This window comes from Pan paniscus, chromosome 10, assembly GCF_029289425.2.
Source record: "Pan paniscus chromosome 10, NHGRI_mPanPan1-v2.0_pri, whole genome shotgun sequence".
Classification (NCBI taxonomy): domain Eukaryota; kingdom Metazoa; phylum Chordata; class Mammalia; order Primates; family Hominidae; genus Pan; species Pan paniscus.
Window position 1 is genome coordinate 46,661,446 of NC_073259.2, and position 27,031 is coordinate 46,688,476.

The window sequence follows — 27,031 nt, forward strand, 5'->3', positions numbered from 1 at the left end:
TTGGCGAATCTGACAATTATGTGTCTTGGAGTTGCTCTTCTTGAGGGGCATCTTTGTGGCATTCTCTGTATTTCCTGAATTTGAATGTTGGCCTGCCTCACTAGGTTGGGGAACTTCTCCTGGATAATATCCTGAGGAGTGTTTTCCAACTTGGTTCCATTCTCCCTGTCACTTTCAGGTACACCAATCAGATGTAGATTTGGTCTTTTCACATAGCCCCATATTTCTTGGAGGCTTTGTTCATTTCTTTTTACTCTTTTTCTCTAAACTTCTCTTCTCGCTTCATTTCATTCATTTGATCTTCAATACCCTTTCTTCCACTTGATCAAATTGGCTACTGAAGCTTGTACATGCATCACATAGTTCTTGTGCCATGGTTTTCAGCTCTGTCAGGTCATTTGAGGACTTCTGTACACTGTTTATTCTAGTTAGCCATTCATCTAGTCTTTTTTCAAGGTTTTAACTTCTTTGCGATGTGTTTGAACATCCTCCTTTAGCTTGGAGAAGTTTGTTATTACCAATCATCTGAAGCTGTCTTCTCTCAACTCGTCAAAGGCATTCTCTGTCCAGCTTGTTCCACTGCTGGTGAGGAGCTGTGTTCCTTTGAAGGAGAAAGGGTACTCTGATTTTTAGAATTTTCAGCTTTTCGGCTCTGTTTTTCCCCATCTTTGTGGTTTTATCTACCTTTGGTCTTTGATGATGGTGACTTACAGATGAGGTTTTGATGTGGATGTCCTTTCTGTTTGTTAGTTTTCCTTCTAACAGTCAGGACCCTCAGCTGAAGGTCTGTTGGAGTTTGCTGGATTTCCACTCCCAACGCTCTTTGCCTGGGTATCACCAGCAGAGGCTGCAGAAAAGCAAATATTGCAGAATGGCAGATGTTGCTGCCTGATCCTTCCTCTGGAAGCTTCATCTCAGAGGGGCACCCAGCTGTATGAGGCGTCAGTCGGCCCCTGCTGGGAGATGTCTCCTAGTTAGGCTACTTGGGGGTTAGGGACCCACTTGAGGAGGCAGTCTGTCCATTCTCAGATCTCAAACTCCATGCTGGGAGAACCACTACTCTCTTCCAAGCTGTCAGACAGGGACGTTTAAGTCTGCAGAAGTTTCTGCTGCCTTTTGTTCAGCTATGCCCTGCCCCCAGAGGTGGAGTCTACAGAGGCAGGAAGGCCCCCTTGAGCTGCGGTGGGCTCCACCCAGTTTGAGCTTCCTGGCTGCTTTGTTTACCTACTCAAGCCTCAGCAATGGGGGTCGCCCCTCCCCCAGCCTTGCTGCCACTTCACAGTTCGATCTCAGACTGCTCTGCTAACAGTGAGCTAGGCTCCGTGGGCATGGGACCCTCCAAGCCAGGCATGGGATATAATCTCCTGGTGTGCCATTTGCTAAGGCCATTGGAAAAGTGCAGTATTAGAGTGGGAGTGTCCCGATTTTCCAGGTACTGTCTGTCACGGCTTCCCTTTGCTGGGAAAGGAAATTCCCCAACCCCTCATGCTTCCTGGGTGAGGCAATGTCCCGACCTGCTCCATGGGCTGCACTCACTGTCTGACAAGCCCCAGTGAGATGAACCTGGTACCTCAGTTGGAAATGCAGAAATCACCCATCTTCTGCATTGCTCACGCTGGGAGCTGCAGACTGGAGCTCTTTGTATTCGGCCCTCTTGGAACCTACCCCCACAAAGGCATATCTTATATGGTGACAGGCAAGAGAGCATGTACAGGGAACTGCCCCTTTATAAAACTATCAGATCTCATGAGACTTGTCCATTATCATGAGAACAGCAGGGAAAAACCTGCCCCCATGATTCAATTCCTCCCACCATGTCCCTCCCACAACACGTGGGGATTATAGGAGCTACAATCCAAGATGAAATTTGGGTGGGGACACAGTCAAACCATATCAAATGATCTAGTTTCTCAGGCATCAGTTCATATGTCCACTCTCCCAGGAGGCTTTCTATGACCGTCCTAATAGGAAGCAATTTCTGCTCATTTATGGATAGCTCCAGTGTCAGCTTTTCCTTCTTTTTTAAATAATCCGTATTCTTGCTCTATTGGAAAAGGGGGGATTTTGATATAATATACTTGTTCCAGTAATGGCCAGTCCTCTGAGTCATGGGATTGGCACTATCACTCTCTGCTTCCTATGGGCTACTCCTCCCTATGATACCATGGGGCTGGGGCTAGGGTGAGGCACCTAGGGAGAAAAGTGCAAGGAGGCTTTTATTCTGAGGGCTGTGTAAGTGCATTGTTGGTGTGTACTTGGTCCCAGCCTTGGCTGCATGCCATAGCCTGGAATTTATGATCTTTAGTCTCCATGATCGGGTGAATGAAGGTATGAAATTTGGTCTACACCACCTTGGTGGTAGCATACCACAGTGATTAAGAGCATAAACGCTGTAGCTGGACATGTCACCTAATCTTTTTGTATGCCTGTTTCCTCGTTTGTAAAATGAGGATGCTGCTTCTGAAAATATAGCCTACCTTGTAGAGTTGTTCTGAGCTACTACAGGTAAAGGACACAAAGCAGCCCTGGCACATAGTACATACTCAAAAAAGTATGGTTTTTCTTCTTACTGTTACTTCTAGTTCCAGTCTCTCATACCTCCACAGCACCACCACCTTATGTTGTAGAAATGCATTAAAGTTTATGAGAAGTTTGGAGAAAGTTAAGTGGAATTTTAAAAGGCAGAGGATTTAGAAATGTTAACTAAAACTCGATTTCCCCAAGACCCCATGGAAAAGTCCTCCAGAAGTTAAAGCCTACCAGGAAATGATTCACTTCCTAACCTTCCTTTTTCTCCTAGGGGTTTCATTCTCTCTTGAAATACCTTTGTTTTAAGCTCTCTATTTTTTGGATCTCCTTCTCACATCTATTTTGCAGACAACCTCATTCTGTCTGAGTAAAAGTCTTGACCCTGAATTCATCCCATTTCCCTAACTGGGACCATCAGCAGGATAGTCCAGGATGGACACTGTCAGCCAATGAACAGTCTTCTACAAAGTCTTACCAAATATGCCTCTCTAAGGGATATTTGTTGGTTGTTCCTTGTACACACCCACACCCTATCTCTCACCTCCTCTCCTTTTCTCCCACAAACACTACCTGATTTCCTGTTTGGGGAGTCACTCTCTCCCTATGCTGGGCCATGAGATTGGGGTACGATTCTACTCTCCCTAGTTCCAGGGGTGAACTTAAGCCAATAAATATATTCTTTACCCCTGGTTCTGATGATTGGTTCAGGGTATAGCCCAACATAGCCAATAACAAACAACGAAACAAGAAGAGACATTTGCTGGGGCTTCTGGCAATGCCAGGCTGAAGTAGCTTTTTGTCTCCCAAGTCTTTCTCCTTCAATGGACCTGTATGAGGAAGAATATAGTCTTGGAGCTGCTGCAGCCATCTTGGAACCCAGAGGACAGAGTTTGCCTGAGGATGATGTTGCACCAAAGTAGCAGGAACACACACACACGCACACACACACACACACACAGAAAGAGAGAGAGAGAGAGTGAGCAGTAGAGGAAATCTTGGATTCTAGCTGTGCCTGAACTTTCTTCCATTGTTCAGTTATATGAGACAATATATTTTATCTTTTAAGCCAGCCTGAATTGAGTTTCTGTTGCTATGACACAGTTACCAAATTGAGAGTGTCTTTGTTTTCTGAGTCCAACAGGGATCTGAAGGGCCAGAATCTCAGTCTCTCTGTCTTTCTCTCCCACCAAATATACACACTCCTTAAGAGAAAATATTAATTCTTAGATGCTTTGAAGTCACTACCATTTATAAGAAGGAAGAAAACATTTTTCCAAGTGCAGCATAGTCTATAAGGCATTGTTGCCCACAGAAATGTTAGTCTCTCTACACTGTTATTCACAGCTGTTTTAGCACATTATGTTCGTCCTCACCTCAACTCTTAATTTGTGCACTTTAGACTTAACTGGAATAAGAAATGGAGCCATTACTGAGCCACTGACTTCTTAATGGCTGCTCCTTAATCTCCATAGAAGCTAAATTAAAGCTCCAAAATTATAACAGGTAAAAGCCTGATTAGTTTTCCTATAAAGCCTACTTTTTATTTGGGGAGGCTGAATAGAGAGTGTTTTTTATTTTTTAATACTTCTAGTTACACTTATTTCAGAGTTCAAGTTGAAATAGAGGGTTAGTCACATCTCCTAGAAAATTGCGGGTTTTGGTTGATACTATCTCTTTTCATCTATTAACAATGTCAGTCCCACTTCTACTGTCTTAATACTGTGATAAAGAAAGGAAATAGGAATTTTCTCTTGACATAGGATCTGAAATTCTTACCCTTCTACTGTTTTCATATTCTGAATTGCTTACTCTTAAGAATGAGAATGCAGTTCAAGCACAGCTTTAGTTTCCCCAAAGAGTCTTGGGAATGTATTAGAGAACTGAGTTAAAAATAATTCCCAAAGTGTCATATTTTCAACCTATTTTACATTTGCTATTTGGAGGGCCTGAGAAAGATGTTCCTATCTCACTTTAATAGAAAGGTCATGCTTCAAGAAAAGCTTTTGTCTGAATATTGGGGAAAATGTTATAAAAAAGGAACACATTTACATCAAACCAATTTGCAATGTTGTTACATGTTATCTGTAAGTAGAGTGGCAATGTAATATATTGTACAAACCAAGACATTTTGAGGATGAAAAGGGGAACTATTAATAAGAACACCCAGACTTCTATACTGGCCTAGAAGGAGCAGTGGGGACTGAGCTTAGTCTCTCATCAGAAACACTAAATAATCAAACAAAATATATGAAAAAAAAAACCCACAGTTTTCAAGACATTGGATATCAGACAATGGACAGGGATGGGAAACAAATGAAGTGGGCTATGGTAGTCCCATATTACTGCCTGGAGAGACTTTTTAGTCTCTGTCACAGGGAGGGGGGACCGAGATGGAGGCAGGTGGTCTCCCTGAGTTGAGGAGACTTTTCTGGGAGGGTAAGAAAGGAAACTGGAGTGCACAGGGCTGAATGCTAAGGAGGAAAAATGAGAGAGAGAGAGAGAGAGAGAGAGAGAGCCCTGGGGACCTTCAGAGGGTTCCCCCTGCAATCATCTAACTACTGATCAGTGCACGCAGTTGGTGAAGAAACTCAAGGTCAAGAAACTACCTCCTGAAAAGATTAAAAGGAATTTCTGGAGCTCCCATAAGGCAAGGAATTGTTCTTGTTCCTATCAGCCAGAGTGGAAAACTTCTTCATTCTTGAGGTATTGGGTAGAGTACTCACAAGAATTTAACATCAGTAGTGGAGTATGGTATTCTTCTAGTCCCACCTAACAAAGCTTAAAAGCAAGACCTGAAGGACTCAAACTGTTTACAGTACTTTAATTCTATCCCAAAGCAAAGTTTAAGGATTTTTATAGGAATAATATAAAATAGGAATAATATAAAATAAATATAAATAATAAAAATATCCAGCACTCAACAAGATAAAATTCACAGTGTTTGGCACCCAATCAAAACTTGCCAGCATAAGAAGAAGAAGAAAAATACAACCTAGAATGAGGGAAAAATCGATGTATTGACACTAACTCAGAACTGATATATAACCAGTAGACCAAAGATTAAAACAGCTTTTATTACTGTTTTCCATATGTTCAAGAAAATTAGAGGAAAGATTTAACATACTAAGTTAAAAAATCAAACTTTCAGACATGAAAACTACAATGTCTAAGGTGAAAAATAGAGTGGATAGGATTAACATCACTTTAGACACTGCAGAAAAAAAGATTAATGACTTGAAAACACCGATATAAACTATACAAAATTAAACACACAGAGATAAAAGACCAAAAAAAAAAAAAATTGAAGACAGCCTCACTGAGCTGTAGGAAAACTTCAAGTGGCCTAATGTATGTGTCATTGGAGTCTCCAATGGAGGGAGGACAGAAAAAATATTTAAACAAATAAAAAGACAAAAAATTTCCAAATTCAGTGAAAACTATAACCCACAAATCCAAGAAGCTCAACAAATCTCATGCATAAGAAATATCAATAAAACTATACCAAGATACATCATAATCAATTTACTTATAAACAGTGATTTTAAAAAGTCTAATTTGTGAAGAAAGTCAGTGGTGGCTTGATGGGACTGGCATTGAATCTATAAAGTCAGTATGGGCAATATGGCCAATTTCACAACATTGATTCTTCCTATCCATGAGCATGGAATGTTTTTCCATTTGTTTGTGTCCTCTCTTATTTCCTTGAGCAGTGGTTTATAGTTCTCCTTGAAGAGGTCCTTCATATCCCTTGTAAGTTGTATTCCTAGATATTTTATTCTCTTTGTAGCAACTGTGAATGGGAGTTCACTCATGATTTGGCTCTCTGTTTGTCTATCATTGGTGTATAGGAATGCTTGTGATTTTTGCACATTGACATTGTATCCTGAGACTTTGCTTAATTTGCTTATCAGCTTAAGGGGATTTTGGGCTGAGATGATGGGGTTTTCTAAATATACAATCATGTCATCTGCAAACAGAGACAATTTTACTTCCTCTCTTTCTATTTGAATACCATTTATTTCTTTCTCTTGCCTGATTGCCCTGGCCAGAACTTCCAATACTATGTTGAACAGGAGTTGTGAGAGAGGGCATCCTTGTCTTGTGATGGTTTTCAAAGGAAATGCTTCCAGCTTTTGCTCATTCAGTATAATATTGGCTTTGAGTTTGTCAGAAATAGCTCTTATTGTTTTGAGATATGTTTCATCGATACCTAGTTTATTGAGAGTTTTTAGCATGAACGGGTGTTGAATTTTATCGAAGGCCTTTTCTGGATCTGTTGAGACAATCATGTGGTTATTATCATTGACTCTGTTTATGTGATGGATTACGTTTATTGATTTGCATATGTTGAACCAGCCTTGCATCCCAGAGATGAAGCCAACTTCATCATGGTGGATAAGCTTTTTGATGTGCTGCTGGATTTGGTTTGCCAGTATTTTATTGAGTATTTTTGCTTCGATGTTTATCAGTGATATTGACCTGAAATTTTCTCTTTTTGCTATGTCTCTGCCAGGTTTTGGTATCAGGATGATGGTGGCCTCATAAAATTCGTTAGGGAGGAGTCTCTCTTTTTTTATTTTTTGGAATAGCTTCAGAAGGAAGCTTCTCTTTTACCTCTCATAGAATTCGGCTGTGAATCCGTCTGGTCCTGGGCTTTTTTTTTTTTTTTTTGGTTGGTAGGCTATTAATTACTGCCTCAATTTCAGAACTTGTTATTGGTGTATTCAGGGATGTGATTTCTTCCTGGTTTAGTCTTGGGAGGGTATGTGTGTCCAGGAATTTACCCATTTCTTCTAGATTTTCTAGTTTATTTGCATAGAGGTGTTTATAGTATTCTCTGATGGTAGTTTGTATTTCAGTGGGATCAGTGGTGATATCCCCTATATCATTTTTTTGCTGTGTCTATTTGATTCTCCTCTCTTTTCTTCTTCATTAGTCTGGCTAGAGGTCTATTTTCATTAATCTTTTCAAAAATCCAGCTCCTGGATTCATTGATTTTTCGAATGGTTTTCTGTGTCTCTATTTCCTTCAGTTCTGCTGTGATCTTAGTTATTTCTTGTCTTCTGCTAGCTTTTGAATTTGTTTGTGTTTGAGCAGTTTTTTGGTGGAACAATAAAATTGATTTTGTTATAAACTGTGAAAATGTGGATAAATCATGTTTGAAACTCATTGAGACTGAGACTCTAACTTAATCAAGACTAGTGTTTTATTTAGTACAATGGTCTCCAAACATTTTGGCACAAGGGACCAGCTTTGCAGAAGACAATTTTTCCATGGCTGGCATAGGGGGTTTCATGATGAAACTCTTCCACCTCAGATCATCAGGCATTAGATTCTCATAAGGAGCAAGCAACCTAGATGTCTCGCATGTGCAGTACACAATAGGGTTCATGCTCCCATGAGAATCTAATACCACTCATCTGACAAGAGGCAGCGCTCAGGTGGTAATTCTTGTTCACCCACTACTTACCTCCTGATGTGCATCCTGGTTCCTAACAGGCCACAGACTGGTACTGGTCTGCAGTCTAGGGGCTGGGAAGCCCTGGTTTAGTAGAACTGCAGTAATATATGCATTAACTGTGATCTGAGTGATAGCTTAATCTCCCAAATTATAACTACTTAGCATATTTTATCTGAATATTATTCTTAGCATATAAGTCAAATGTAAGTCAATTACATCCCTGTACTATACAGTATAATGAAGATAACAAAAGTAACCAGATAAAAGACACTTCCTAGCCCCAATCCCACAATTTCCTTGAGTCAAAGTGTTGGGAGATAGCCTATTATGGGACACACTCTCAGTTACTTACACCATTTACCAATTCAAAATAAAATAATTGTCTTAATTTTATGCAAATGAATGCTTATGCCTTAAATTAAGATGTGTATAGCACTCTTGTCTGGTTCCTTAAAGTTTCCTCTGCTTAGATTCCTTGTTTTAGAGTCTATGCTCCTCTGTGACAAATACATGGCGACAGCTTGGAGCAGGGCACCTAAACTAATCTCCCATAGTGATGAGGAGATAGGGTTGCTGTGTTTCTCAATATTCATATTTCAGAAGAGATGGGTTCCAAGACCTTGAGCAAAACATTTCTGGCTTTTGAAGCTGGCAAAAAGCTTACCTAGCCTTTGCAAAGATTGACATACGCATCAAAGGAGGGGACGAAGGATTCATAGATATTAGGTTTCTTATGGAAATGCTTTAAAAAAGAGAGGAGGAGATGAAGTCTCTTTCCCTTTTGGCAACAGGGAAAATTCTAAATGTTTTTACTTACCTTCATAATACCCAGGAACAAGGTGGACAGGGGGCTAATGCTGTAGAGAAGAGAGGAGGCAGAAGACAGCATCAGGAATAAGTCAAGTCTCAAAATCATCATGATATTACAGAATCCCTTTCTTACACACCTGGGTGATATCGTGAAGAGTGAGGGAGAAGAAAATCTGAAGGTCTGAACATTTATCCTGTTGTTACAGGAGTTTCCTTAAAACTGCTTCAAGGATTAGATAGAACGGAATTTAATAGATTGGGTTAAATTATTTTTTCTCCTGATATCCAATGGAGTAGGGGCCCATGAAAAAAAAACAGATAGGTTTTGAGAGATGTAGAAATTACATTTTTTTTTGCCAATTTGTGTGTAATGCATAGATTGTGCTCCTGTAGGGTACCTTTCTATAATTCACTGACACCATTGTTTTTAATTTGCATCATTGGCCATAGCTTGGCTCATTTGTGTGAAAACCAAACCAAATCAAATCAAACCAAAGCACACAAAACCTTTTTAAGCATGGGAGGAGTATCTGATATATACATGACCAAAATATGAGGTAAATATATATATTTAGAAGCGAATATCAAGTCTGGAGAATTGTAGTATACATAGTATAAACTATATGTTTATATATATCTTAATATAAAAAATTATTAAGGCTTTGTTTGTTATTTAAATTTTTTTTTTTTTTGACAGAGTCTTGCTCTGTTGCCTGGGCTGGAGTGCAGTGGCATGATCTTGGCTGACTGCAACCTCTGCCTCCTGGGCTCAAGCAATTCTCCTGCCTCAGCCTCTTGAGTAGCTGGGATTACAGACACATGCCACCACACTTGGCTAATTTTTGTATTTTTAGTAGAGACGGGGTTTTGCCATGTTGGCCAGGCTGGTCTTGAACTCCCGACCTCAGGTGATCTGCCCGCCTTGGCAGCCCAAATTGCCATTGCAACCAGGTGCCATTTTCCATTTTCCAGGGCTATCCTACCTCCACTAAAAACAAACAAATAATTACATTATCATACATATCCTACTATTTCAGAGAGGGGGAACAAATATTGTATATAAATATTTGTTCAAAATTTGGCTCAAACAGATCTCAGAATTGGAAACTCTTCTTTGCTATTAACATCAAAGACTCACAGACAAAAGGGTACAATTTGGCTAAATTTAATGGTAGAGAAAAGATTCTTAAACAGAATAGTACTTAAGCAAAAAAGAAAAACATTTTTTCAGAACTGGCTACAAGAAAAGGAGCTCCCTTGGACAATGCTTTTGGTGCAATTATTTTAAACTTCCCCTTAAACATGATGTGCTCTGGAAATTCATTGTGCCTGCAAATATCTGAGCTGATAGAAATCCACATGAATGGCCTTTTCATCTTCTTGTGTTGAGTCCAAAACATGGGATGCTGGATGTAGCTGAACTTTTCCAGAGGACTGGGTTGCTAAACCTATTTTCTTTTTAGAAACAGTGAATCCAATTTCTTGAGAAGTCCAGAATAAATTGTACCAAAATGGCTGGAATTTTTATGTTAAAAGAGCAATCATTGAGCTAGAAGCAGTGGCTCATGCCTGTAATCCCAACGCTTTGGGAGGCTGAGGCAGGAGGATTTCTTGAGCCCAGGAGTTTGAGACCAGTCTGGGCAACATAGCAAGATTTCATCCCCTTAAAATATAAAAGTAAACTAAATGTAAAAAGATTAGTAATAGGATTGTATTACAGAATTTCCCTCAGACTGTGTTAACTCCACAACAATTTAGAGAAAAAGGTCATGCAGAGGCCTGAGGCTGCCTACCTCTTGGGTGAGAGTCCTTGATTTGCCCTGTTTTATTTTGCTCAGAAATAGTAAGCAGATCTAAATTTACACACAAAGCATCTTCCATTCTAGAATTTTGAGAATTCCTTTTAAAAATCACATTATTTTAATAAATTTTACACCAAAAAATTTCACTGCCACACTCAATGACCTGGCAAAATCAAGAGACTGCTTTATCAAACTTTGTTTTGGTTCTTGGGAAAATATGATTTAGTTATTTAAAAAAGTTGAACATTGCCTGTCAAGAAATATCTCACAACTTCAAACATTAGAAAAATTCCTTTTGCTTTACTACTTCATTTAGAAAGTATTTGCTGGTAAATGTTCTTAATTTTTATTATACTATATGCTGAAGAGGACATATCCTGTCACTTACTGCCTAAATGCTAGGATAAGCTCACAAACTCACATATTTTTTAAGCAATAAATGTTCAGATAGTCCAGACAAACAGGAAATAGGATTTAAAAATAAATCCTGGACAGTGCAGAGTGCTCAGTGGGAAACTCAATATTGACTGATGGCAGATCATCTGATATGGTTTGGCTGTGTCCCCACCCAAATCTCTTATTGAATTGTAGTTCCCATAATCCTCATATGTCATGTGAAGGACCCAGTGGGAGGTAATTGAATCATGGGGGTGGTTACCTCCATGCTGTTCTTGTGATAGTGAGTGAGTTCTCATGAGATCTGATGGTTTTTTAAGGGGTTTTCCACCCTCTATGCATGGCACTTCTCCTTTATGTCATCATGTGAAGAAGGATGTGTCTGCTTCCCTTTCTGCCATGATTATAAGTTTCCAGAGGCCTCCCTAGCCATGCTGAACTAACTGTGAGTCAATTAAACCTCTTTCCTTCATAAATTACCCAGTCTCAGGTATGTCTTTATTAGCAGCATGAGAATGGGCTAATACACCATCCTTTGCTGGAACCTATGTAGTAAAAAAAAACATTTAAGCAAAATACTTAAAATGTAAAATAAAAGCTAGATGGTAGCTACCTTTGATTATTTTCTCAAAGAACATTTGTAATTTCATTCCAAATTCTGCTTCTAAGGGACTAGAACTCACTAATGCTATTACTCAAAGCCCAACATTAACTTTGAAAATAAAATAGGCTTTAAAATTTTTAAACCAGGTAAAGAGAGATTCTACACTTAATTTTTAATGAATACCACTCCTGAGAAAAAATTTTTTAAATGGAATAAGAAGTGGTGAGAGAGAAGACTGGAAATATGATCTAAGGCATATCACAAAACCACATTTGACACCAAGTTCTGTGGAACAAACTCTATTCTACGTAGAAAAGGCAGCCATCCTCATGCCTGTAATCTCAGCACTTTGGGAGGCCGAGGCGGGCAGATCACGAGGTCAGGAGATGGACCATCCTGGCTAACACGGTGAAACCCCGTCTCTACTAAAAATACAAAAAATTAGCTGGGCGTGGTGGTGGGCGCCTGTTGTCCCAGCTACTCAGGAGGCTGAGGCAGGAGAATGGGCGTGAACCCAGGAGGGGGAGCTTGCAGTGAGCCGAGATGGCGCCACTGCACTCCAGCCTGTGCGACGAGTGAGACTGCGTCTCAAAAAAAAAAAAAAAAAAAAAGGAAGAAAAGACAGCCATCAAAGATTTTTCAATGAGCAAAAGAGGAAAAGGGTGGGAACAATGCTTTAGGAATAGCAGTCTGACCTTTAGAGACCCCAAATCCTTGATTTCAGTTCTAGGTTTAACTTAGGCATGGAAAGAAATTGGTCAACTATGAATCCCAAATGCATTCTGCTGTCTCACCTCTGCCAACCCATTAGGGCATCTTCACTGTATTTAAATATGCAGACTTCATGCCCATGTTAATATCCTTGAACTTGACACCCCCCCTCACTTGGCATATATTACATTTTAAATTGTATTTGCAAATCCTGCCATTTCTTTAGCCCCGTTTAAGCCTCACCTCCTCCAAGGAATTTTCTCATCCCGTATTTCCCACAGGAACCAGGGATTTCTTTCTTTAGAGAACTCCGATAACTCTTAGCTGGGTCATTCCCATAATGTTGATCACAAACTGCCTTGTAGTGTGGCCTTCTGCATGTGTTACCTCGTTTTTACAGTGTCCTTGAGCCGAAGGACTATGACTTACTTATGTGAATTGAACATAACCCTGACCCCAACATTAAGTTACACACAGTACTTCAGCTTGGTAGATTCTCTTTATTACTCTGTATGTTCATGCTATCTGTAATAATGTGGTTTTAATTTTCTCTAAAGAAGATTATAATTCAATACTAAGGAACGAATGATAACACTATATTTTCAGTTCCTCCCATCAAGAGGTGGAGTCTATTTCTCCACTCTTTGAATCTTGGTTTGGCCATAAGACTTGTTTTGGCCAACAGTACATTAGCAAGCATGGCATGAGCAGAGGTCTGACAAATGCTTGTGCACTGGGACTTGTTCTTTACCTTAGTGCTTTTGGAACCCAGTTGTCATGTGAAAAAGCCCAGCTGGACACTGGAGACATGTGGCCCAGTCACTCTGTTACCACAGCCGACCACCAGACATGCAAGACCAACCCCTGGCCAATCCGCCAGCCAGCTGCAATAGCATGAGTGAACCCTGGTGAGACTAGCAGGGGAACTGCTTAGCTACACCCAGGTGAAATTGCTTGACATACAGAATCATCAGCTAATAAATGATTATTTTTAAGCCTCTAAGTTTAGAGATCTTTTATTACATAGCAAAATCAAAGCAGGATATTAAAAAATCTCATTTTCATACATATTTGACAGAAAGCTTACTCTGCTTTAAGGAAGAGCGTACTGGGCCAGAATTAAATTATTATTCCTGGCTGAATCTAAGTAAAAACAAAGAAACAAGCAAACAAACAACAACAGGAAATCTACCACCCTGGCAAACTCATTAAGTCAAATAAACCAGGAGTCCTCAACCCCTGGGCCATAGACCAATACTGGTCCATGGCCTGTTAGGAACCAGGCTGCACAACAGGAGGTCAGAGGCAGGCGAGTGAGCATTACCACCTGAACTCCGCCTCCTGTCAGATCAGCAGTGGCATTAGATTCTCACAGGAGCACGAACCCTGTTGTGAACTGCTCATATGAGGGATCTAGGTTGCATTCTCCTTTTGAGAATCTAATGCTTGATGATCTGAGGTGGAACATTTTCATTCCAAAACCATTCCCTACCCCTCAGTCATGGAAAAATTGTCTTCCATGAAACAAGCCCTTGGTACCAAAAAGATTGGGGACTGCTGAAATAAACTGTTAGATTCCATAACTAAATGATAGGAACAGCCTCTTTCCTCTCTTCCTAGAAGGAAAAATAGAAATAAAAGCAGTCTATAATGTGCAAGAAAAGGATAGAATTTCAGCTTCCCATTCAGCTGATGTGATTCTTTCTTTTCGACTGTAAAATGCTTTTAACAACAGAACACATAAACAGAGCTCACAGAGTCTAGGCACTAAGCCAAGAGCTCCTCATAGATGATCTTGTTCAATTCTCCCTGTGATTCTATGAAGAGCACTGCTCTGATGCTCATGTTAGAGATGAAGAAATTGGATTTCAAGTGCTTGAACAACTTGCCCAAGAGAATATTTAACTAATAAAGTTGTGAAACTGCGATTCAAACCGAGGAAGCCTAGATTCTTAACCAAGAGTTTACATTCTTAAAGAAGGTGCTATACTACCTCCCAAGTAAAAAGCTAAAACAAAACACCTTATGAGGAGAGCTTTATATTTTAATATCCTACTTCAGATAATAATAAAGGATAGCTTCACTTTCATTTCAACTGTAACTCATAAACCTTGGAGCTAAAGATAAAAGGTGTAATCATTAGGCTACTTTCACATCGAGTACCATAATTTTCCACTTCCCACTATTTAAAATTATTACCCATTGTCTCCATGTGTAAGAGTTTAGTCATAACAGGGAATAATGCTTCTTTACAGTAATGAAGTTCTTGTGAATATCAGAATATCAGAGAAAAGGGTCTCTTCTGTTCCAGAAGAATCATAGTAGAATCCAAAAGCATGAGATTAAGGGAGTTTAAGAGGTTTATACATCCACACAGTACCCATAAACACAAACCTAAACACTATAGAGTCCACTTGTGGTTCAGTTTACTAAGTGAATCAATAAACTCACATATTTGAAGCGCTCTGCCTATTATAAAGTGCTATACAAATGTTGATTGTTTTTTCTAAATCAATTCTTCAGAAATGTAGACACTATAGGAAAATAAGATGGAAAGGCCATAATGCTAACAGAGATTGTACTTTATTGTTGATTATATTATGAGGTTCTGCTTTATGGCAAATACTCCTGGGAATATGTTTAGGCACCTTTAGTTCAAATGACTACGTGATGTCAGTCTGACAACCCTATTTGTGGGACAAACTGCATGCTTGAGTCAGTTGCAGAGTTCTGTGTAGTGTTATAAAACAGAGGTTTTTTTTTTTTCCAAGATAATTGATTAGAGGTTTTCAGCATGCCTTAGCCACTTGGAAATAGCAAAATCAGTCATAAAGATCAACTCTGTGGGCTTTAATTCAAGAAGGAAAACAGGAATCCACCAGAATAGTGAAGGACATCTCATCCCAGGTGCCAGGGAGGAGAAGGTGGGCAAGCTGCCCCGATGATGGCATTTGTCTGACAAAAGTGAGTGAAGCCCTAGAACAGGACAGGAGGAGGTAGAAAGCCTCCCTCTGTGACTCACCTTTCCACTGGGGATCCATGCAACCAGGCTAAGGGAGAGCACTTTGTTCCTCCAAAGCCTTGGCGCCAACTTGGAGAGAGGCTTGGAGACACTGAAAGGGAAGGACACCAGACAAAGTTGTAGGCATTTTCCCAGGCCTGATTTGGAGACTGTGGCACCATTTTTAATCTGGGTGCATACAACATCAGTCATTATTTGGTAGCCTGGCACCATGGCCATACAGCATTTTAGTCTTGGACTAGAGATTGGAGCACCTGCCCTGGAGCTGAGTAGGAGCCTCCACAGCCAGAACAAGTAAGGAAAGCACCCAAGCTGTAGGAACTGGAATTGTGCTCTCCCCGATCACAGGTCTGGTGCAGGAGGAGAGTGCTGACAGCCAGTTTCTCCTTGGTGAGAAGATGGACAGCCAGGGCCAGTTTGGGGACGTGGAACTGGTCTACATGTGCCATTGCTGGGTGCCCTAGCCTGCTCCCCTGAGATTGTGATGTAGTAGAGCCCTTTCTACTCCACACCCAGGCTGATCTCCAAGCATTCAGAGCGCCCACTCTTCTGGATTAGCATCCTGAGCTGCTCCACCCCTCCTGTGCATAGATTGGGGTGCAATGGGGCCTCTTCTGTTCCATATCCGGGCAGATCTCCAGGCAGTTAGAGCACCCCCTTGATGGGATCTGCAGCTAGAGCCACCCTACCCTTCCTGTACATAGAATGTGGTACAGCAGGGCCCTCTCCACTTTACTTCCAGCAGATCTCCAGGCATTTGGATCTCCCACCCACCTACACCAGCAGCCTGAGTTGCCCAGTGGTCCTATGCATAGATTGTGGTGCAATGGTGCCATCTCTGTCCCATGCCCAGGCTGATCTCTAAGTAAAGTATTTGGAGCGCATCACCTGGGTAAGCAGCCTGAGACACTCCACCCTCCCTATGCAGAGATTGTGGTGGAATGGGGCCCTCTACACTCCACGCCCAGGCAGAGCTCCAGGCATCTAGAGCAGTCATTCTCCTGGATTTGGAATTTAGGTGGCTGCATTCCCTGTGCAGAGAACTTGAAGCCAAAGAGTTCCTATTCAGCCCCAAGGCACACCTAGACACACCTCTGGGCACTTGGTGGCTGTGCACTGGACCCCTCTTGGTGCTGGTTCTTGTGCCTGCCATTGGGTGACCTGTAAGCAGGCCTGGTCTAGCCCCAACCATCTTTATCCCTCAGCTATGGTGCTGAGCAGGGTGCTCAGGCCACTGTGAACTCCACAGATCTGCCATTTGCCTCCAGAAACAGAGACCTTCTCCAGTAAACAAGGATTAAACATATACCCATCTATGTTGGCCACATCTGGCTCTTACTCATTAGAACCATGAACTTGTCTGTAGGTTGAACTGCCCAATATAAAACTGGCTGACAGAAGTGCATAGAGATATTGAAATGAAGCCAAAAGATTTTACCCAACATTCTCTAAAGTCATATCCCCTAGGGACATGGGCAAAGGGGAAGAAAATAATAACACAGGAAAAGAGAGAAAGGAAAAACAAATCCTATCTGCATGAAAATAATGACAAAATTTAGAAGTGTCAGTGGCCTCAGATGAGAAGGAACCAGTGCATGAATTCTAGCACCATGAAAAATCTGAGTGCTGTGACATCATCAAAGGATCACACTAGCTATCCGGCAACAGTCTGTAATCAAAATGAAAACTCAGAAAGGAAGGATGAAGAATTCAAAGCATGGATTACTAGGAAGCACAGTGAGATCCAGGACAAGGTTGAAAATCAACACAAAGAAACTTCTAAAGCAATCCAGGAAATGAAGGCAGACATAAACATCTTAAAAATAAATCAATCTGAGCTTCTGGAATTGAAAAACTCACTTAAGGAATTTCAAAGTACAATTGAAACCTTTATCAATAGACTAGCCCAAACAGAAAAAAGAATTTAGAGCTAGAAGACTGATCTTTCAAACTAACCCAGTCAGACAAAAATAAAGAAAGAAGAATTTTAAAAATGAATAAGCGCTTCAAGAAAATGGATTATGTAAAGCAACCAAACTTATGAATTAATGGCATTTTTATGAAAGGAGAAAAAGTAAACAACCTGGAAAATATATTCGAAGTAATAATCCAATAAAATATTTCCAGTTTTGCCAGAGAGGTAGACATCCTGTACAAGACATCCAGAGAACACCTGCAAGATACTATACAAAATGAACATCACCAAGGAATATAATCGCCAGACTGTCCAAGGTCAATGCTAAAGAAAAAATTGTAAGGGCAACAGAAAAGATCAGGTCACACACAAAGGGAACCCAATAAGGCTAACAGGAAACTTCTAAGCAGAGATCTTTCAAGCTACAACAGTTTGAGGGCCTATTTTCAACATTTTTAAATAAAAGAAATTCCAAACAAGAATTTTATATTCCACCAAACTAAGCTTCATAAGTGAAGGAGAAATAAAACCTTTTCCAGACATGCAATTGCTAAGGTAATTCACTACCACTAGACTGGCCTAACAAGAGATCCTCAAGAGAGGTCTAAACATGGAAAAGAAAGAACAATACCTACTACCACAAAAACACACTTAAGTACATAGTCCAGAGATGCTATTAAGCAATTATACAATACAAACTACAAAGCAACCAGCTAATGACTCCATGATAGGATCAAAATCTCACATACTAATATTAACTTTGAATGTATATGGTCTAAACACCCCACTTAAAAGGCACAGAGTGGCAAGTTGGATAAAAAAAAAGGAAGAGCCATTCATCTGCTATCTTCAGGAGACCCATCTGACATGTAATGACACCCCTAGTCTCAAAGTAAAGGGGAGAAGAAAAATCTATCACTCAAATGGAAAACAAAAAAGAACAGGAGTCACTATTCTTATATCAGATAAAATAGACTTTACACTTACAGCAGTAAAAAAGGACAAAGAAGGGCATTACACAATGATAAATAATTCAGTACCACAAGAAGACTTAACTGTCCTAGATATATACCCTCCCAACATTGGAGCACACAGATTCATAAAACAAGTACTTCTAGACATACAAAAAGACAGTCACACAATAATAGTGGAGGACTTCAACACCTCCACTGACAGCATTTGACAGGTCATCAAGGCAGAAAACTAACAAAGAAATTCTGATCTTAAATTTGACACTTGACCAATTGGACCTAATAGACATTTACAGACTAATCCACCCATCAGTCACAGAATACACATTCTGCTCATCTGTACATGGAGCATACTCTAAGATTGACCACATGCTCGCCATAAAGCAATAAATAAATTCAAAAATTCAAAACTATATGAACTATACACTCAGACCACAGTGGAATAAAAATAAAAATCAATACAAAGAAGATCTCTCAAAGCCACACAATTACATAAAAATTAAGCAACTTTCTCCTTAATGACTTCTGGTAAACAATGAAATTAAGGCAGAAATCAAAAAAGTTTGAAATAAATGGAAACAGAGACACAACATATCAAAATTTCTAGGATGCAGCAAAAGCAGCGTCAAGAGGAAACTTAATAGCTCTAAATACCTACATCAAGAAGTTAGAGAGATCTCAAATTAATGATCTAACATTACACCTAGAGGAACTAGAAAAATAAGAGTAAGCTAACCCCAAAGCTAGCAGAGGAAAAGAAATACCTAAAATCAGAGCAGAACTGAATGAAGTTGAGACAAAAAATCCATACACAGAATCAACAAACAAAAAGTTGGCTTTTTGAAAGGAGAAACAATATTGATAGACTGCTAAGTAGATTAACAAAGAAAAAAGAGAGAAGATACAAATAAACACAATCAGAAATGACAAAGGTGACATTACAACTGATACCGCAGAAATACAAGAGTCCCAGAGATTATCATGAACACTTCCATGCACACAAACTAGAAAATCTAGACTAAGTGGATAAATTTCTGGACACATACACCCTCCCAAGACTGAACCAAGAAGAAATTGAATCCTTGAACAGACCAACATTGAGTTTTGAAATGGAATCATTCATAAAAATCCTTCCAACCAAGAGAAACCCTGGACCAGATGGATTCACAGCTGAATCCTACCAGATGTACAGAGAAGAGCTGGTACTACTTCTACTGAAACTATTCCAAAAAATCGAGAAGAGACTCCTTCCTAATTCATTCTTTGAAGCCAGCATCTCTCTGATACCAAAACCTGGCAAAGAGACAACAACAAAATAAGAAAACTGCAGGCCAATATTCATGATGAACATAGGCGAAAAGAAAAAAAAATCCTCAACAAAATATCAGCAAACCAAATCCAGCAGCACATCAAAGAGTTTATTCACCATGATCAAGTAGACTTTATTCCTGTGATGCAAGGTTGGTTCAGAACACACAAATAAATAAATGTGATTCACCACATAAACATAATTAAAACAAAAACCATCTGATTATCTCAATAGATTCAGAGAAATCTTGTGATAAAATCCAACATCGCTTCATGATAAAAACCCTCCAGAAAGTAAGCATCAAAGGAACATACCTCAAAATAATAAGAGCCATCTATCACAAACCCACAGTCAACATCATACTAAATGGGCAAATACTAGAATCATTCCCCTTGAGAACTGGAATAAGACAAGTATGCTCATTCTCACCATTACTATTCAATATAGTAATGGAAGTCTTAGCCAGAGCAATTAGCAAGAGAAAGAAATAAAAGTCGAACAAAAAACCAAACACCGCATATTCTCACTCATAGGTGGGAATTGAACAATGAGATCACATGGACACAAGAAGGGGAACATCACACTCTGGGGACTGTTGTGGGTGGGGGGAGGGGGGCAGGGATAGCATTGGGAGATATACCTAATGCTAGATGACGAGTTAGTGGGTGCAGCACACCAGCATGGCACACGTATACATATGTAACTAACCTGCACAATGTGCACATGTACCCTAAAACTTAAAGTATAAAAAAAAAAGGTCATCCAAATAGGAAAAGAAAAATTCAAATTCTCTCTCTTTGCTGATGATACGGCTTTATACTTAGAAAACCCTAAAGACTCCATCAAAAGGCTCCTAGTCTTGATAAGCCACTTTAGTAAAGTTTCAGGATACAAAATTTATGTACAAAATTAGTACTATTTCTATATATCAATAGTGTTCAAACTGAGATCCAAATCAAGAACACAATCCTATTTACAATAGCAAAAAAAAAAAAAAAAAAAAAAGAAAGAAAGAAAGAAAACCCTATGAATACACCTAACCAAGTAGGTGAAAGTTCTCTAAGGAAGAGCCACAAAACTGCTGAAAGAAATCAGAGAAGACACAAAAAATGGAAAAACATCTCACACTCAAGGATAGGAAAAAAAATCAATATTATAAAATAGCCACACTGCCCAAAGAAGTCTACAGATTCAATGCTATTCCTATCAAACTATCAATCTCATATTTCACAGAACTCAAAGTGTTCTAAAATTCACATGAGACCAAAAAAGAACTCTAATAGCCAAAGCAATCCTAAACAAAAAGATCAAAGCTGGAGGCATCACATTACTCAATTTCAAACTACACTATAAGAAGACAGTAACCAAAAAAGCATGGTATGGGTACAAAAATAGACACATAGACCAATGGAACAGAATAGAGAACTCAGAAATAAACCTAAACACCTACAGCCATCCAATCTTTGACAAAGTTGGAAAAAATAAGCAATGGGGAAAGGAGTCCCTATTCAATAAATGGTGCTGGGATAGCATCAGAATGCAAGTTCTGAAAAATACCTCAAACATCAATCTTAGGTTTCACAATTGTGATGTTATCTAAAAGAGAAATTGGGGAGGTTACAAATCTTTTGACCTCTGGCTACATGACTCTTGAACCATAATTCTAATCTTGTGGCCAGTTTGTTAGTTTTACAAAGGTGGTTTTTATACCCAAGAAAGGAGAGGGTTAGTTTTGGGAAGGGACTAATATCTTTGTTTTTGAAGTTAAACTATAAACTAAATTCCTTCCATAGTTAACTTAGCCTGTGCCCAGGAATGAGCAAAGACCATTAGCTTGTGAGGTTAGAAGCAAGGTGGAGTCAGTTACGTCAGATTTGTCTCACCGTCATAATTTTTCAAAGGTGGTTTCATTCCTGCTATTGTCACCTCTTTGTGTGTGTGTGTGTTTTGTTGTTGTTGTTTTGCCTATATGCCTCTCCTTGCTTCCATTTTTCACTTTGATACTTGTATGTGCCAGATTTGAGACCCTGGGTTGCCCTGAGAGGGAGAAAAGGCATTTTTACTACCACATCCTGCCATCTCTGTGACTGGACATATAAGTTCAATAGACAGTAAGAGATGCTGAGGTGGCTGTGAAACCTGTGAGTTTAAAATGGATTAGGATGAATAACCATAGCACCATTTGTTAGGGTTCAAAGTATCAGGGCCCAGGGAAATTCTCTGGCTTGGAAAGAAGGAGGACAGCAGGCCCACCAACCCAGAGGGTCAGTGGGCACTTCTTAGTGCTTGTAAAGCTTGCTGGTGGGTGCCCTGTCCCCTACCACTCAGGTACTCCCCATCAAGGAGCAGAAGCTCAGAAATATGTGCAGCCTGTTCCCTGGAGATAAATGACCCTAGGGATGATTCACACCTTATTTGCCTCCTTCTGCTCATTTTCATATTACCTGTCAGTTCAGATTCATATGCTGTTTGCTGCTTAAAGCCTTATTTCCTAAAATAATGAGAACAGAATGATTTTCTATTCTTTTCCAGTGTTATGGCTATATTATGGGCTTATTTTATTTTGTACGTGTGGGTAGAGTTCAATTATATACCTGTCTTTTTCAGATATATAAAAAATAGGGCTTTCTTTATGATTCAAGATAGCTTTCTGCAATGACAAAAGTAGGGAAACAAATCAAAGAGATGAGAAAAATATTCATAGAGAAATGATGTTCTGGACAGGAGGGTCCCCATTTTATGAACATCAGAGTAGATGGATTTCACCTAGGTCTAGAGGGGAAACAAATGGGCTGATGGCTTGTGCACTCTCTCTTTTTTTTAGGAAAACATTTGCTGAGCTCTTAAAGTACACAATGTTTCTGAAGATAACCGTGAAATATTTTGGGTACGAATACAAGCACAGAAAAAAACAAAAAAGCAATTATTTTTTATTCTGTGAAGTCTCTTGGGATACAAAAAATATATGCTTTTTCCTCAAGATGACTTCTTAAGATAAACCCATTTGAATTACAACATGAGAGAGAAAGAGAATTATTCGAGTGAATTAAGGCTAAGGAGAAAATTAGGCATCAAAAACTTTTCTGTCATTCTGTCCTCCTAAAATAGAATGCCAGATAACAAATATCTTAAAGAATGCATTAAACACAATGTAGAGAACTTGAATAACGAAATTGGGAAAAAACAGTGAAGCCCAATATAATCCAATGTCTGGTTATCAGTAGAATGAGAATTGTAGAACTGACTTCGCAGAGTTTTAAATGTTTAACATCATAATGAACCAAGGATACAGTAAACTGTGCCCTAAAGTCTAGGGAGGAGATAGGATACATTTTCTCCAGTTATTACTATTACAGGTGTAATACAGTAGACCATTCACCTTGTAAAAATTAAAATGTTACAGGAAAGGCTAAATTCTTTTCTGCCTACTTCCTCAAATCCTAGTGCCCTCTGCACAGGAAAAATTTGTGTGCATTCTTGAATATATTTACTCATGCAGTTACAAACATTTAGTACATGTAGAAAATATATACTATTTTGGGGAAATACATATTTTTAACAAACACAATGATTACATTCTATATGTGTAGTTTTGCAACTGCTTTTTTCCATCAGCAGTCTGTGTTCAAGATCTTCCATGTCAGTATGTGTAAGCGTATCTTATATAGTACATATCTCATATTACCCACTTAAACATCAGCTATTGTAAAGATGTGCTTATTTGGCTATTTCTCTATTGGTGGACATTTAGCATGTTGCCAATCTCACTCTTACATACCTTGAATATAAAAAACAGAATTACCAGAACATAAGATATGCCCTATATAGAATCCTGTTAGCTGGCTATGAGAATACACATTTACCTATACTCTCTGCTAGAGCTGATATCATCAAACAATTTTTTTTGCCAACCTGAAGGGTATAACAAGGGTAAGTGATTGTTTAATTTTCATTTTCTTGATTTCTAATGGAATTGAGCATTGTTTTCTATATGTTTAATGCCCTATTTGTGTTCCCCTTCTGTCAATTGCCCACTTGGTTTTTATTTTGGTCCATTTTTACATTAGATTATTTGTACTTCCTTCCATTTTTAGAGACTTTTCCTTTGTCTATCCAGAAACCAATATTTTATCTATTGTATGTTGATATATCTTCTCTTAGTCTTCCATTAAAAAAAACTTTCTGTATATTATTTGTCATATAAAAGTTTTATTTAAATTAGTCAATTTACCAGTTCTTTCTCTTATGACTTAAAAAAAATCCGAAGAAGGATCTATCTACTCAATGTCATGCATGTATTTTCATTTATTTGTTTTGAACACTTTTATACACTTTTTTTCCTTTTCTTTTCTTTTTTTTTTCTTTTTTTGAGATGGAGTCTAGCTCTGTCGCCCAGGCTGGGCGATCTCAGCTCACTGCAAGCTCTGCCTCCCAGGTTCACGCCATTCTCCTGCCTCAGCCTCCCAAGTAGCTGGGACTACAGGTGCCCGCCACCACGCCCGGCTAATTTGTTTTTGTATTTTTAGTAGAGACGGGGTTTCACCGTGTTAGCCAGGATGGTCTCGATCTCCTGACCTCGTGATCTGCCCACCTTAGCCTTCCAAAGTGCTGGGATTACAGGCGTGAGCCACCGCGCGTGGCCGAATATTTTCATACAATTTTTAATCTCACCCTTAGGATTTTAATCTAGTTGGAATTTACTTTGTAATTAGCATGAAAAAAAGATATATTTTATTTCTTTTTACCAATGGATACCCAGTTGATATAACGCCACTTATTACATAATTGTCTACCCAGATTTGAAATGCCATCTTTAGCATATACTAAATTTCCATATACAGTATATGTGTACTTTCTGCTCTATTGCAAAGATCCACTTGTCTATTCTTACTTCATTACTATATTGCTTGTTATAATAAAGTTTGGTATTAGAAATTAAAGAACTAGAATTTATTCTTTATTTCCAAAATTACCTTGATTACTGCTCTGCATTTACTCTTACATATGAATTTTAGCATGATCCTGCCAAGTTATATAAAAAATAAGTTGGGGATTTTTATTAGAATTGCATTGAATTTACAGATAAATTTGTGGACAATTGAATGTTTACAAATATTGAATCTTGTCACTCATAATCTGATATACTTTTCAGTGAAAATTTACAGTGTCTTGCACATTTTGGTAAATTCATTTGAAGTACTTTATAGTTTTGTTGTTGTTGCAAATGGCATTTTAAAAATTACTTTTTCTTCAGGTACGTAGGATAGGATAGTACCTTTTAAATCTTTTTTCATAATAGAACTTACTCTTTTCAATGCTGAGAAAATGTCTTTAAAGCTTTAGAAGGGTGGACAGAAATGCGTACAAGCATTTGTATGCATTTTTTTCATTAAGATGTCAGGTCTATTCTCCCCAGTGTTTGAGTAGCCCTGAAGTTGCCTATTGCTCAAATTGTTTTAAATGCAGCTTCTGCTGCTCCTCTGATCTCTCATATGAAGGTGTTCTGACATTTAAATCAAATAAGGCCAAATAGATATTAATTTTAAATGCACTAACCTTAAATGTAGATATATTTTAAAAATAAACCAGTAAATATGTATTGAAAACCTTTTATGCAAAACACAGTTACCGTTAAATATATAAAAGTGAATAAAATGTTTCCCCTGTGCTCAGGTGCTTACAACAGAGTTAGCAGTGGATGTGTTTTGAAGTTCAGTGACCACAAATTCAGTAAGATAATAATAATAGCTAACACTCAAAGAATGAGCATTATATGCCAGAAATACATATTACTTTAATCTTTATGAAATGCCCATGCAAGAGGCATTATTATTCCCCTCATTTTAGAGATGAGTCCTCTTTGTATAGGAGTATATAATAAAGAATTTGGGTGGCTCTTCCTGTGTGACCTGAGCCCCTGTCCTGGTCCCCATTGTCTCCTGGAGTCACAGCCTCTCAGCCATTGGTGCCATATTGTCTGCCCTGTTTGTTGGAACGGGTCTTGCCAGAATGCTTTTTGTCTGGCTGCTGCAGGGCAGCCTGGGGACATGGAGAAGGACAGGGGCATGAGGAAGGACTGGGACATAAAACAAGAGAAGGATGCTTCTCTTGGGGAGGGTGCGGTTCTGGGAGGCAATCAGGGAGTCAGTGGTGAACTTAGTCCTGGACCTTCCAGGCAGGAGCTGTTCACCAAACCAGAGCATCCTCAAGAAAACAGTGGACATTTGATTTCTAAAACCAAAGACCCGCAGGAACCAGGATGGAAACGTCTGTGACAATTCAAGAGAACATGTTCCTGCTGGACAGATTTCAGACACAGAAGCTCTAGTTACCTTTGAGACTGGTAACTTGAGTTATTCTGAAGCTTCAAGAAATGAAAGACTTGAATCTCCTATAGGAGAATGGGGATTCTGAAAAAGGACAAGAGATATCTGCTAAAGCAGCTACATGTTTTGCAGAGAAGTTGCCTTCTAGCAACTTGCTCATAGACAGAGCCAAAGAAGAAGTGAGCCTAGCACAATTGGACTTGGCTGACTATGAGAACTGGAAAATGATGTCTAGGCACTCTTCTCGGGGAGATGTTGGTTTGGGTGGCAGTCTTGAGGCTCCAGGTTTAAACCTAAAGCAGGAAATGGATAATGGCAGAAGTACTCTTGTGGAAGAAAGAGTGCATGGGAAACAAAGAGGGTAGTAGCAATATCTTCAGAGTCTCAGCAAGTTGGTGTCAAGTTCCAGATCCATTATATCACAAGCATGATATGCAATTCATTGCAGTAACTGGAAACCATGGGAGTCTTGGGAGATGGAACACTTACATCACACCCTACTATTGCAAGGGTGCATTCTAGTCTCATACTGTTTTCCTGCCAGCAGGTGCAGTGGTGGAGTGGAAGTTCGTGTTGGTAGAGAATGGGAAAGTTATCCACTGGGAAAAATGCTGCAATAGATTCCTAGAGAATGGCCATGAGGATAAAGTGGTTCATGCATGGTGGGGATTCACTCATTGAGTTTGCAAAGTATTGCAGAGGCTGTAGAAGAATGTGGGAGATGCTGAGGTTGTGGAGTGCATAGAATAATTTTAAATAAGATAAAGGCAGTGCGACTCCAAATTTAGCCATCTGAGTTGTTTCAAATTTGCCAATGGCATTTGTCTAATGTGCAGAAAAAATATATTAATATACACACACATGTGCAAATAATGCTTCCGGTGAGCATGGACTTTTTGTCCCCCTCTGGTATCACTGAGTGACGAATTTGTATGGATCCATTATTACTTTAGGGCTTGATCCTCCTGGGGAGTGACTGGGCTAAGCTTCAGGTAAGGACTGTGGTCATGGAGCAAAGAAACTAACCAGCTGCACAGGGTTCAAGCTTAAGCCTTTAGGTGATCCTTAGACCAAAGTAGCAAACTAAGGCTCACTCAAACATAGCTGATCGCCTATTGATACACCTTGAGAAACACTCTTTATTACATGCACATTTTATATTAAAAAATAGTTAA

The 27,031-nt window shown here is 39.2% G+C and overlaps 1 pseudogene; it reads left to right on the forward strand.

Annotated features, from left to right (window-relative positions):
• The first annotated feature begins 15,546 nt into the window (after positions 1-15,546).
• LOC100988964 (starch-binding domain-containing protein 1-like) lies at positions 15,547-26,537 on the forward strand (annotated as a pseudogene).
• Positions 26,538-27,031: the final 494 nt, after the last annotated feature.